Genomic DNA, 14,130 nt, shown 5'->3' with positions numbered 1-14,130 from the left:
CCACCACAGATTAGTGCTTTATATTGCTATGTATACAAATGCCTTGCTTCATAAAGAATGTAATGACGTCTGTTAATAGTAGTATGTTATTGTTATATTGGGGTGCCTGAAAGAGTTTAACTGGAATAAATGCTTTGGCTTGTTGCTGAGACTGTAGCTCTAGTACTGCATCCCATATTGTCCTTTGTGGCTGAATGGTCCAGTTGCACTGCTGTGTACGCAGGGCTTGTTCTCAGTATGGCTGGAGTGGTCTCACAGTGAGGGGCAGCTAAGCACCACCACGCTGCTCTCCTTCCCTAAGCACAATACAATAACAGACAGTGTCGGAGCTTCCAACACTACCAGTGAAGGAAAAAAAGGTTAAACTGTGTTGAAAGTAATAGTGCAGACAGTTGATTTGGAATTTGCCTGTAAAAGAATAGGACCTATACAAGGAGAAAAAGATACTTTCAACTCTTGCACAGGAGCACTGTGTAGGCTCTCTGAGAAAACCCCGAAAGCTATTGGTCTGAATGCCAAGGGGACTAGAGATTATTGTTGGTAATGCCATTAGAGTTTGCAAGCTTCTCCTTTGTGAGCTAAGGACTTAATATTGTTCTCAGATTTCTAGGCACGTTTCCAAAAACTTTTTAAATCTCAACTAATAAGAATTCACTGCTGAAGATTTTACAGATTACACTAGGGTGGCTTCAGATATAAAATATGTAAGAATGTATACTAAAAATGTGTAAAGCAAAATGAATCTTTTAGTACTAGTTATTAGTAAAAATATTTAAACTTTATTATATATGTACACTATATTATAATTCTATATATTATGCATGCTATATATTGTAGTGTTATATATATATATATTATATATATTATGTGACTAGCTACAGTCTCAAAGTTTATTAGAATCATTAAAGCAACCAGCGACACCTTTTTACTCAGCAGGCATTCTCCCTCTGGGAGAATTTCTCTGTCTCTGGGTAAATGAACTCTGTGACAGACTGATTCACAGGATTTGAGGGGAAGTATCTTTCTCAGGCTATGAATATGATAAGAATATCACTGTAATTGTCATCATATGGGAATACCACAACCCCAGCAGTTAGATGTGCTTATCAATACTGTATAACTACTAAGAAAACTATGGAGAGATTCACAGGTTATGTTCTTTGTTTCTTTTTTTCTCCTATCATGTTCTCACACTATCTATAAATACTTTATAGGGAAGATAAAAACAAAAACAAAAACACAACATACATGCATGTATCTTCTGGTCTGCCAAGCTTGTGAGCCATTGTATGTATTAAATTAATGAATTGCTCTAGCAAAGAAATTTCAAAGTCACAAGAATTGATTGGCACTGTTTTTAAGCAGTCCATTATTAGGAATTTTTAAATTCAAAACTAGATCCAGCTTTTCCATATTCTGAAAAGATCAGTAGACTTGTATGTTTGTTTTGAAAACAAATCAGTGAGTGATTTGCTTTCATAGGATCAAAGTTTAGCGTGCATTTTTTGGCTGAAAACACAAATATTCTAGGCATATATGCATATATTCAATACAGGTTTTTTTCTTCATCTTGATGAGGTGAGACAGCTCTTCTATGAAGAGAACTGAGGATTCAATGCAGCACTTTTAAAGGTTGCTATGAGCAAACTAAATAAAAACCTGTTCAGTGAGCAGTTTAAGGCTCTACATTCTTGTAATAATTTTGCATCCATGTATCACAGCAACAGTTCAGAGGAAAAATAGTCCAACTTTTCAAGAGCATAACTGTAATGGGAAAAGTTTACTTTTTCTTGCCACGCTTACTGCATCTTTGCCCAATTCATTTTTCCATACTCTTAGATCGCTAGGTGTACAATGGTGTTATTATTGATTATTAATTATTTTTAATATTATAACAAGAATCATAATGACACTAAGCTATTCAGATGCTAAAAGAGACTATGGAAGTACCTTAAGTATATGTGGCATAAAAGTTTCCTGTAGGATTCTTCTGTTAACGTGAAGCTGGTTCCACTACTGTGTCATCTGCTCAAGCATTTTGGTTTTTGAATCAATGTATTTTTCTTTCACATGGTGGTATGTATATATGTATGTTAATTATCATTTATTGGTATACACACTGAAATGGGACTGCTTGGTTCCAAACTGTCATCAAAACATCTTTTTTTTTTTTTTTTTGGCTCATAAACGAAGCCTTCAAAATCAATTTACCTCAAGAACTCATCAGTGATTAGGGCATCGTGTTGCTGTGGTAGTGAGCATTTAGTCGGCTGAATATGAGCCAGCAGTGTGCTCAGGTGGCCAAGAAGGCCAACGGCATCCTGGCTTGTATCAGGAACAGCGTGACCAGCAGGGCTAGGGAGGTGATCGTCCCCCTGTACTCAGCTCTGGTGAGGCCGCACCTCGAGTACTGTGTTCAGTTTTGGGCCCCTCGCTACAAGAAGGACATCGAGGTGCTTGAGCGGGTGCAGAGAAGGGCGACAAAGCTGGTGAGGGGCCTGGAGAACAAGTCCTATGAGGAGCGGCTGAGGGAGCTGGGCTTGTTCAGCCTGGAGAAGAGGAGGCTCAGGGGCGACCTTATCGCTCTCTATGGGTACCTCAAGGGAGGCTGTAGCGAGGTGGGGGTTGGTCTGTTCTCCCACGTGCCTGGTGACAGGACGAGGGGGAATGGGCTTAAGTTGAGCCAGGGGAGTTTTAGGTTAGATGTTAGGAAGAACTTCTTCACTGAAAGGGTCGTTAGACATTGGAACAGGCTGCCCAGGGAAGTGGTGGAGTCACCATCCCTGGAGGTCTTCAAAAGACGTTTAGATGTAGAGCTTAGGGAAATGGTTTAGTGGGGACTGTTAGCGTTAGGTCAGAGGTTGGACTCGATGACCTTGAGGTCTCTTCCAACCTAGAAATTCTGTGATTCTGTGATTCTGTGATTTAAAATATCACTGTGTGGGTGGTGGGTTGGCATGTGACTTTTTACAACCCAAGTCCTTCTGATTAAAGAAAACGTGAAGTAAAAGTAAATCAGAAGTAATTTTCTCTTTATACATATTTAGTATATATAGATATAAATGAAATCTGAACTTGTAAACTATATTAACCTGCTCTCATACAATTTTGCTTATGTAATTCGATGATTAATCTACAGTTGATTTAAGAATTGTTTGCTGAGCAGAACAAAGTCAAGATATTAGATGATGCAGCAAAACCAAGCAGTTGTATTCCTATTTTTATATCTTGATTGTGTAGACTTCCAGTACTGCCAGGCGCAAAGCTCTTAACAGGTTGTAAAGATTTTATATGTCTCTTGGAAAGCACATTTGTGTTTGTATGTATATCACTGTGTCTGTCTGTGCTTGTATAAAAGTATTTCAGGTGCAGAGTTTCTCTATGTCCTCCTTCTCCACTCCACATGGAACAATCTGTTGCTATGACCACTTTTGCAGTGAGTCAATGTCTATTTAAATCTAGGAGGTTAGCAACATGCAGTCAATCACTGTATTTCATTGGCTGAACATTCCCAAGAGTTTTATAATTAGTTAAGTATTCCTCTCTACTTAAAATGCCACATAATTTTTCCAGCCATACATTGTGAATTTAGAGCATTCTCTCTCTCTCTCTATTTATTTTTTTTTTTTTTTTAAGAATAAGTTCCTCCTTAAATGTCAGAGATGTTGTTAAATAAAGAGCAGATATGAATATATAAACACGTGGAATGTAGGTACAGAATTGGATTTTTAAGACAAACACACTACCAACAAAACAAAGTGCAGATCAGCTACAAAAACTTTATCCCATGCTTAGAGAAATGAGCTTAGAAAATGCACGATGCAATTGAAACAACCAAGCTCGCTTCCACGCAGCTCTGCCAATTAGCATTTAAGAACATTTGAGATTGTTTAACTGACTCTCTAGTGATGTACCAAAGGAAACTTAGTGCTGGCAAGAGGCATAGGCAAATAATGTTCTTGCATAGGCCAATATACCTTTTATCTCAATCATTATGGATCTCTTTTATCAACCTGCTCTACACTTAAATGCTCACCTTGTGAAGATGAAGGAAAGAATGTCTGCTAACATTTTATTAGACTCAACTGGAGGAAATGAGGTCCTTAGAAACCTCCTTTCTGAATTCAGATGTGGAATGAGGTACCATCAAATAGACTGGGTGTATATTCTGCATTTATCTCTGTTATTCCATCTCACTACTTCCCCTCTCTGTGTTTCTGTTTCTCCTTTTTTTGCTCCTTTTTTCTCCCTCTTCTCACAGTTCTCTTTAAATATTGTAGTCAACACTGCCAACTATTAAAATATTCTTGACATTATTTCCACATAATGGGCGATGACCAACTTTGACACTTCCCAGCTACAAACCTGACTCTATATTGAGGTAGTCAGTTATATTTAGTGGGTGATATTGGTGGTAGGGGTACGGTTGGACCAGATGATCTTGAAGGCCTTTTCCAACCTTAATGATTCTATGATTCTATGATATTTGATGGTGATAATCCTTCCTCAAGTCTTGATATCAGCAAGGGGAGTGAAAACTGTGCAAGTAACATCATCTTTCTTTCACAGCTGTTCAAGTTACTCGTAGTCTGCAGACTTTATGGAAAATCCTCGAGGTTGAATAAGTACAAAAAATTAATCAGACTTAACCTTTGAATTTCTAGGATCTTACTTATCATTTTGCATTTTTTGTTTGGAAACAAACAAATCATGGGATTGTAGGATCATAGGATGATTTGGGTTGGAAGGGACCCTAAAGATTTTCTAATTCCCCTGGCATGGTTGAATATTCCAACCTCCCCATGGACAGGGAGGTTGGAATATTCAAAATAATATATTCAAAATAAATATTAAAATATTTACTGTTGATACACTGTATCTTATAAATCTTTAGTTATTTCTACCTCAAAATGCTCAGAAATCATGAAATAACTATTCAAAATTAAGGAAACCTGCAGCAATGTCATGAATTATTGACGAAATTGTAAACTGTGAGTTTTCTTTCACTTTTTTGGTTTTATGGTGCTTAGAAATACTTTAGATCACGTGTTCCATCCTTTTTCCTGAAAATGGAATAATTTTCCACCTTTTTGGCTGATTCATCAGGCTAAATATATTTTTAACTTGAACACATTTTACCATATTTAACATTTTCAGAAACAAAGCAACAAGCAATACAAAACACAAAGTATTTTAAGACCTTCATAAAATAATGAAATTTTACAGTACTGTATTACACATTATTTTCCCAGGGCTCAGTACTATATGATAGGAAAGGAGAAGAGCATGGATTCTGTATGACAATAAGAGAGAGCTGTTAATAAATATTTGTATAAGCCATCACAAGTCAGAAGACTACTGAGGATTTCCTAAGGTCACTCAGAAACCCCTTTGAGTATCCACTTTAAATGTTTATAATGTTCTCACAGAAGACTTAAAATAATAATTATGGAGGCTGTTAGTAGCTTCAAGGATCTGTGTTTTTGTTGCACTTTAAAATGACAGCCATCTGGAAAACTGTTATTGGCACCTACCCTAATGTCAGTAATAAGTAAAAATCTTTGGATATATCTGGGAAGGGTGTGGGGGATTCACTTTCCTATCTTTAGGCAAAAGATGGGTTTATATATAAATACTTTATCTAATCTTAAACTTAGTAAAACTTCAGATATTAAAGATTTCAAACTTGCAATTTTTTTTTTCAATTGAAAATATTGAAATATAAAAAATAAGTAATATTCATTGTAAAAATCTTCCATTTCATACAAGAACATATCTTCCACGTCCCTGGCTGTATATGAAAGACTAATTTCTTTGCAAGAAAAAAAAAAAAAAAAAGTGTCTTAAGAAGACACAGACAATATCTCTTCAGCATGTTATACTTCCATGCTATTCAGTATAAATTTCTGTACTATTTACATGTATAGTCAGCAAGTTAGGTAAATCTCTGTCACATTTGCCTATTATTTTTCCTTGTTTACAAATAAGAGTGATTGCAAGACAGAAATATTCTTTGACATTTAATGGAGAAAAAACTGTGTCCTACCGAGTTAAGGATCGAGACCCTCAGCATGGTGCTAAAGAAAGTTAAATATTTGACAATGTAGTTATTGAGCACCTAGAGATGGAAATACAGAGATAAGTTCATTTGCCTTTTCTTAGTAGAACTAGCGTGAATTCTTTCAACAAGGTGTGTACTTTCTTGCAGGGCTGTCAGTGCAGAAACCTCTTTGTAAGACAAAGGCCTACGATTTTTCTCTGAAAAATGAAACAGCTGTCATTCTTTCCTTTCAGGACATATTCAAAGGACAGAAAAAGCTGTAGAAAAACTTGTACCATGCTAGAGCAGGTGTAGTTTGAGCTCCTTTCATTGTGTTAAATATCACACTCCAGGAGACTGCTGTTAACTACTAAACTACAGAGACACGTACCAGCTTTTCTTCTGACCCAGGTGGCTTTTCTTCACAATTACTTGGCTTCAACAGGATGCTTCCAAATGGCATCGTGGTTGTCATAGTTCAGAGAGAAGGCAAGAGATTTGAATTCACATCACCCCAGAGAAAGGTGAAAACTGAAACCTCTGGTGCTGTGAGCTGTAGTCACTGCAATGCCAGTAGTTTAAAATAAATCCTTTCTCTTCCATGCAAGCTGTATGCTGCCCCGTCTCTATTGGTTCTTCCTTTGGAAGAGAAGCATTGCCCTATTTAATGTGCAAATGTGGATTTGGTTTAGGTACCATGCAGGCAAACAGCTGCCCTACAGAGACTGGCCTGAAATATTAGGGTCATTCTCACAAATGGTCTGTTAAATGCCAATGGAAACTAAGGCATTATTTGAGTTTATACACCTTAAGGATTAGTGGGGAATTAAGCAGGGAATAAAGAATCACAGTTCAAAATTTAGACATCTCTCCAAGTGCCAAATTGTCTTTGATTCTAAAATACATACACAATCTGCAAATATGTTTTAAGTCATATGATATACTTTAGTCACATTTCTGTGCTAAAAGTAAGGCATTTTAGTAAATGCAGAATACATGCAGAATATTACAACATGTCACAGTGCCTTAAGACCTTAAAGAAGCTGTCAGTCTTTTCTTCCATAGGCTTAACTTTTATTGAAGGTACATCTGCCACCTTGTCTATAAACCAGCCAGGACCACTGCTCTACCTTCTCTTCACCTCTTGTCCAGTAACGCTGTAAGACCATTAAAGTTTACAAACCCATTTTCTATGTTTGTACCCTTCACTTGCAAGCTGCAGGAATATGTTCTTGTGGTCATCTTTTTCTTTTTCAAACTTTCCCCGTCATCCTTTTTCTTCAGAAAGATGCAATCTAGTTGCATGTTTATTTTTCTTCAAATAAGTGAGATGACAGATTAATATGTAAGCCCGTATGAGTAGCGCTAATGGGACAGATCATTTTCTTATCTGTGTATTTCGAGTACAGTAGAAAATGGCCACACATTTCTTCGGACCTATCCATAAAAGTATCACAAATAGGATATAAAAGAGAAGAATATGTAATGTTCTAATGACAGATGTGATCTGTTTTATTTGCACATAAACCTTCTGGCAATAGTCTAATTTTGGTGTGGTGTTCTCCTTCATTCCTTTAGTACAGTTGTCATAACCTATGGTCAAAATGAAAGGCCCAAAGATCTAGCTGATTATTCTCCTCACAGTGTGGCTTCTAATCAGTTAATGAGTCTATAACATATGTTGCCAGCTGTGCCAGCAGCGTGTGTGTGTTTGTGCGTGTGTGCATGCTATCAGGGATACATCCTCAGCCTTGCTGCTGGCTGGACCTGGGGACATGGAGGCACAACAGCCTCATCTCTGAAGCTGGGACAAGAGGGGTCCAACTGGGTCCTGAAGTCCACCATATGTGGCATCCTCTGACAATATAAATCACAGCAACACAAGAGGAATCAGGAAAAAAAGAAAAAAAAAAAGAAAAAAAAAAAAGAAAAGCTTCATTAGTGTTAGTTTTATTATTTATTATTATTTATTATTTATTTATTATTTATTATTAATGTTACATTAATGCTAGTTTTTTCTATTCTCAGAAGAAACTGAGCAGAGTGCACTGCTCAGTTGCAGAGAACACTCCACATTTCTCAGTGTTTCAGGGGAGCCAAAATGTTTCACAAGCTACAGACTGCAGATATTTTAGCAAAGATCTACAAGTAGTGCATCTTCTCCTGGCCATGCTTATGTCCTTCATATGCTAAAAGCCCTATGAAGCTGTCTTAAATGAACAGCTGAGAATTCACCTTGTGCATGGTTTTACTACCTGTGTTGTAACCTGGAAATATCACAGAATTATAGTATGGTATGGGTTGGAAGAGATCTTAAGGATCACCTAATTCCAACCCCCCTGACATAGACAAGGACACCTCCCACTAGATTGGGGTCTCACAGCCCCATCCAGCCTGGCCTTAAATAATTCTAGGGGTGGGGTATCCTCAGTTTCTCTGCGCAACCTGTGCCAGTGCCTCACCATCCTCAAAGTAAAGAATTTCTTCCTTAATATAAGGCTACCCCTTTTTAGTATAAGGCCCCCTTGTCCTCTCACTACACTTACAAAGAGTCCCTCCACAGCTTTCCTGTAGGCCCCTTTTAGGTACTGGGAGGCTGCTATAAGGTGTCCCCAGAGCCTTCTCTTTTCCAGGCTGAACAACCCCAACTCCCTCAGCCTGTCTTCATAGGAGAGGTGCTCCAGCCCCCTGGTCATCTTTGTGGCCCTCCTCAGGACTCGTTTCATTCCCTCCAGTGTGTAAACCGCACCACACAGCTTGGTGTCATCGGCAAACTTGCTGAGGGTACACTCAATTTCACTCTCCATGTCACTGACAAAGCTGTTAAACAGTGCCAGTCCCAATACTGACCCCTGAGAAATACTAAATGCATGAGTCAGACTCATGCCAGTCAGAAAATATGCATGAGTCAGACTGCATTATTTAAAGTAGAAATTGGCAGGATAGTTTCCCATAATTATATTTTGGGGATCTGCAATAACTACAGCCACAAAAAAAGATAATTCTATCCTTTAAGTCTCTCCCCTGGAAGAAGACATAACAGCTTGCATATACATAATTTTCCTCCCAAAAGAAATAATTAGTGTATGGTTACTTGTGAATAGATTTTTGTTTGGCTTAGGGTCCTTCCACTGTGGGCAAGGCTTGGACACAATATATTTAATTTGATTTGGTTTCATTCTTGGTATTATCTCCTAGCTTGTTGTTGTTACATCTGACTTCCTCAGCTTCCATGTTGTCAAGCACTAGAAAATCTAGAAGCAGCAACCTAGAGTTGTTGAAAACTTCTGTAATATGTGGAGATTAGTATGATCGCATGACATTACAGAATAATATGGATTGTTTGAAAAAAAAAAAAAAAAGTATGGTATTGTATATTATATATATTATATATTATTATGTATATATGGTAGTATAATGGTAATGGAAAAAACAACAACACCAAACATGAAAACAAGCCAAAGTACCTAACTTATAACTGATAGCCACTAGAGCATGCGGAGACTGTATCTTGAAATGATTCCAAAACAGAAAACATTATTTTGTGTACACAAAAGAGCTGATACTCACATTGCTTGGAAAGTAAAACTAGTTCATTGTGTCTGGAACCAGCTGGATGTGAACTGAAATACTTCCATTTACTGAACTGAGTATATTTTTTTGTTTCAAAACATAATAAACAGTGCCACCTTCTCATGGCAAAGTGTCTCTTGAAAATTATGGCTTGAAACATTTTTTCTTATGATCTTTTTGGGATTACTTTTTTATAAATTACAGTGAATCATTTTTTCTTGATAAGGCAGCACGGTGAGTCTTGAACAGTATAATTTAGCCAAGGAGTGAAGACATTTCCAAAGAATAGAATACCAAATTCCTACGTGACAACTCTCAGGCCATTGTAAGAAAGTGTAGTTTTGATTTGACTGGAAGTGAAAGATTATATTTGCATATATTTATTTACTGTCATGATTTCTAAAGTACCTAGTCATGCAAATGTTCTCAGATTTTATTTTAGGATCTATTTAGCCCTAAATGAGGTGCTAGTAAAATGCTTTCCCACAGGATGGAAATTTCAGTATTTGTTAAATTTTAGTAGGAAGTTTTGTAAGGTTACAATTGGTTAAAAATAATATGTTTAATCATATCCTGGAAGGCATACATGTCAAAGTAAGTAAAAAGAAATGTGAAGGAGAAGGGTCAACAATTAGTGGTGGCACTACCATCTAGTGGGAATCTTTGATGCTGCCTAAGTCTGCAGTGGTGCTCTGGAGTACAAAAGAGAGGTGCCCACTGGTAGATGAATGACTTCAAGAGAGCTGTAGAGAAGTAAAGACTGGAATATTCACATCTATTTCTCCTTTAAAATATAAGTTATTTTGCAGCATCTTTTATTATATTTAATAGTTTATATTAACATAATTTATTTTCTTCTGTCCAAAACATTTTCAATATATAAATGGACATCTTCCTGTGTTTAAATATGTCATTTAACTTCCCCTTCTGCCCTCTATATTTATTCAGACTCAAAATGCTGAAGTCAATAGATAGTTAAGGTTCAGGGTTTTTTTGTTTTGTTTTGTTTTGTTTTATTTTGTTTTTTGGACTCCATTGGTTTTTAAATGTTTCATAACAAAAGAAATAAACTGTATGTGACTCATGATCATATAGGCTAAGTCTTATTTAATGTCCTTTATAAACATCCCAAACAGTATCTCCTCTGATGGGCTTTAGTCAGATGATGTCAGATGATGTCTGATGACAGAACTGATGTCAGTTCTGTCAGCTTCATTTTCAGTGCTCAGGTCACCAGAGCTCCTCCGCCCGCCTTGTTCCCGTGATCCTTGCTGAGCACCTGGATTAGCTGTGATTAGTTTTTTATCATGTAATCTAACATATTTAAAATTAGATATTATAAATATAGTTAAAACATGCAATTTAAATTATAAAGTATATAAAAAAGTAATGTTTATATAATAGCCATAGTCACTGCTATTTTGATTAGTTGTATTTATCTTCATTTTATTTCAACTAGCTTTTGCCAACTTCATCTTAATGATATATTATATCCTAAAGACTTTAAAGTGGAAATTGAAATTATGCAGAATTAAACATTTCAAGAGCTCTGAATCAAAATAGATTTATATTCTTTTTTCTCCTTATTTCTTATTTTATTTAATTTCTAATTTCATTTCTTATTTTTATTTTATTTTTATTTTTCCAGTTCAAAACATGAACTAGAATCATAATGGTTTAGTAGCTTTAAGAGTTTTTTTATTATTTAAGCTTTGCAAAGGCTAAGAAATATATTAGCAACTAAAAAAAAATCAGTCTTATTTTAGAACATGTACATGAGAGTTAGAATGACAACTTGCAAATTTCAGCTTCGTTAGAAAAAAAATAAAAGTTGCTTTGCAAATTATGAACATCAGGAATATTGCAAAACTTTTACACAAAAAATTGAAATGGAATCTGATAAAGAAGTATATTTTGTGACAGAGTTGTAAGGAAACTCTGCTGAATTTCTCATAAATCTTTAAAGTAAGAAAACCATAATATTATTTTCATGGATTTAGTAGAGTTCCTTTTCTTTACAGACACAAGTCTCCTAAGATTACAGTTTGTGTTTTTCTACATGACTTGTGACATTGCCTTATATTCCTTCAATATCACATTGCTTCCAAGGACTGTGAGTATTTGTCATATGGGAAATATGGCACAAAGTCAAATTTTATTTAGGCTTTGGCTTTGGCTCTCATTTTACTATCAGAAGCTTTAAAAGCACTTTTGAACTGATGATGCAGCTATGCTGTTTCTCCTTAGATCTCCCAGACCTATCCCGCGCTACATACACTGTCAATTTGTGCAACATGTTGAGCTTTTTTACTTCCTACTATCAGATCAATTAACTAAGGTTAATACTGTACTAGAGTCATAGAACACATTTGGTTAAAGTGGCATAGTATTCCATCACTTAATATATTTGTATGTTTTTTCAGCCATCAAGTAAATCATAACTCAGCAATCAAATAATTCATAAAGTAATTCATAATTCACCCATCAAATAATTCATACTTTCTATTCATAAATGAATCCTTCATTTTTTCAAGCATTTTCTGCAAATTGCAGTTAAATGCACAATGTGTATAAATGTAAAATAATGAATTGATCATAACCTACTTGTTATCTCTCACACATTTCTCGTTCTCTGATTTCTAATTTATCATTCAACGTTGTTATGTTTCTGCTCCCTTATTAATGAATGAAGGGCAAAAAAATAGTTTTAGAAAAGATGTGATTAAGAGTGCTCTGACAAGTTTCCAGTTATGCTATAAATGGACATCTTAGTAATTGGACTCCATCTTTGTAGGTCCCTTCTGACTCCCCTCCCCTTCTCTCCCCTCCCCTCCCCTCCCCTCCCCTCTCCTCTCCCTGCCCCGCCCCACCTCAGATGCCATTTTGTTGGTCCCCTCTGACTGAACTTTCATCTCCTCGCCTCAGACACAATTTTGTGGGTTCCTTCTGACTGAACCCTCCTCTCCTTTCCCCTCCCCTCCCCACCTCTCCTATCCTCGCCTATCCTCGCCTTGCCTGGCCTCTCCTCGCTTTGCCCGGCCTCGTCTTGCCCCGCCTTGCCTCGCCTCGCCTGTCTTCTCCTCAGACACCATTTTGTGGGTTCCTTCTGACTGGGTTCTGCACCTGGGGCGCAATAACCCCAAGCAGAGCTACAGGCTGGGAGATGAGTGGTTGGAAAGCTACCTGGCGGAGAAGGACCTGGGAATAATGGTTGATAGTTGGTTGAATATGAGCCAGCAGTGTGCTCAGGTAGCCAAGAAGGCCAACAGCATCCTGGCTTACATAAGAAGCAGTGTGGCCAGCAGGGCTAGGGAAGTGATTTTCTCCCTGTACTCGGCTCTGGTGAGGCTGCACCTCAAGTAATGTGTTCAGTTTTGGGCCCCTCACTACAAGAAGGACATGGAGGTGCTTGAGCGGGTGCAGAGAAGGGCGACGAAGCTGGTGAGGGGCCTGGAGAACAAGTCCTACGAGGAGCAGCTGAGGGAGCTGGGCTTGTTCAGCCTGGAGAAGAGGAGGATCAGGGGTGACCTTATCGCTCTCTATAGGTACCTCAAGGGAGGCTGTAGCGAGGTGGGGGTTGGCCTGTTCTCCCACGTGCCTGGTGACAGGACGAGGGGGAATGGGCTTAAGTTGCGCCAGGGGAGTTTTAGGTTGGATGTTAGGAAGAACTTCTTCACTGAAAGGGTCGTTAGACATTGGAACAGGCTGCCCAGGGAAGTGGTGGAGTCACCATCCCTGGAAGTCTTCAAACGACGTTTAGATGTAGAGCTTAGGGATATGGTTTAGTGGAGGACTTGTTAGCGTTAGGTCAGAGGTTGGACTCGATGATCTTGAGGTCTCTTCCAACCTAGAAATTCTGTGATTCTGTGTGATACTGTGACTGAACTCTCCTCTCCTTGCCTTGCCTCTACTCACCATGCCTCTCCTCTTCTCGCCTAGACCCACCTCGCCTCACCCCACCTCACATCGGACACCATTTTGTGGGTCCCTTCTGACTGAACTCGACTCACATCAGATGCCATTTTGTGAGTCCCTTCTGACTGAACTCTCCCCTCCCCTCCCCTCCCCCTCTCCTCTCCTCTCCTCTCCTCTCCTCTCCTCTCCTCTCCTCTCCTCTCCTCTCCTCTCCTCTCCTCTCCTCTCCTCTCCTCTCCTCTCCTCTCCTCTCCTCTCCTCTCCTCTCCTCTCCTCTCCTCTCCTCTCCTCTCCTCTCCTCTCCTCTCCTCTCCTCTCCTCTCTCTCAGACACCATTTTGTTTGTCCCTTCTGACTCTCCTCTCCTCTCCTCTCCTCTCCTCTCCTCTCCTCTCCTCTCCTCTCCTCTCCTCTCCTCTCCTCTCCTCTCCTCTCCTCTCCTCTCCTCTCCTCTCCTCTCCTCTCCTCTCCTCTCCTCTCCTCTCCTCTCCTCTCCTCTCCTCTCCTCTCCTCTCCTCTCCTCTCCTCTCCTCTCCTCTCCTCTCCTCTCCTCTCCTCTCCTCTTTCCTCAGACGCCATTTTGTGTGTCCCTTCTGACTCTCC

The sequence above is a fragment of the Aythya ferina genome, assembly GCF_964211825.1.
Source record: "Aythya ferina genome assembly, chromosome: 4".
In the NCBI taxonomy this organism is placed as follows: Eukaryota; Metazoa; Chordata; class Aves; order Anseriformes; family Anatidae; genus Aythya; species Aythya ferina.
This window is presented reverse-complemented; position numbering follows the sequence as displayed.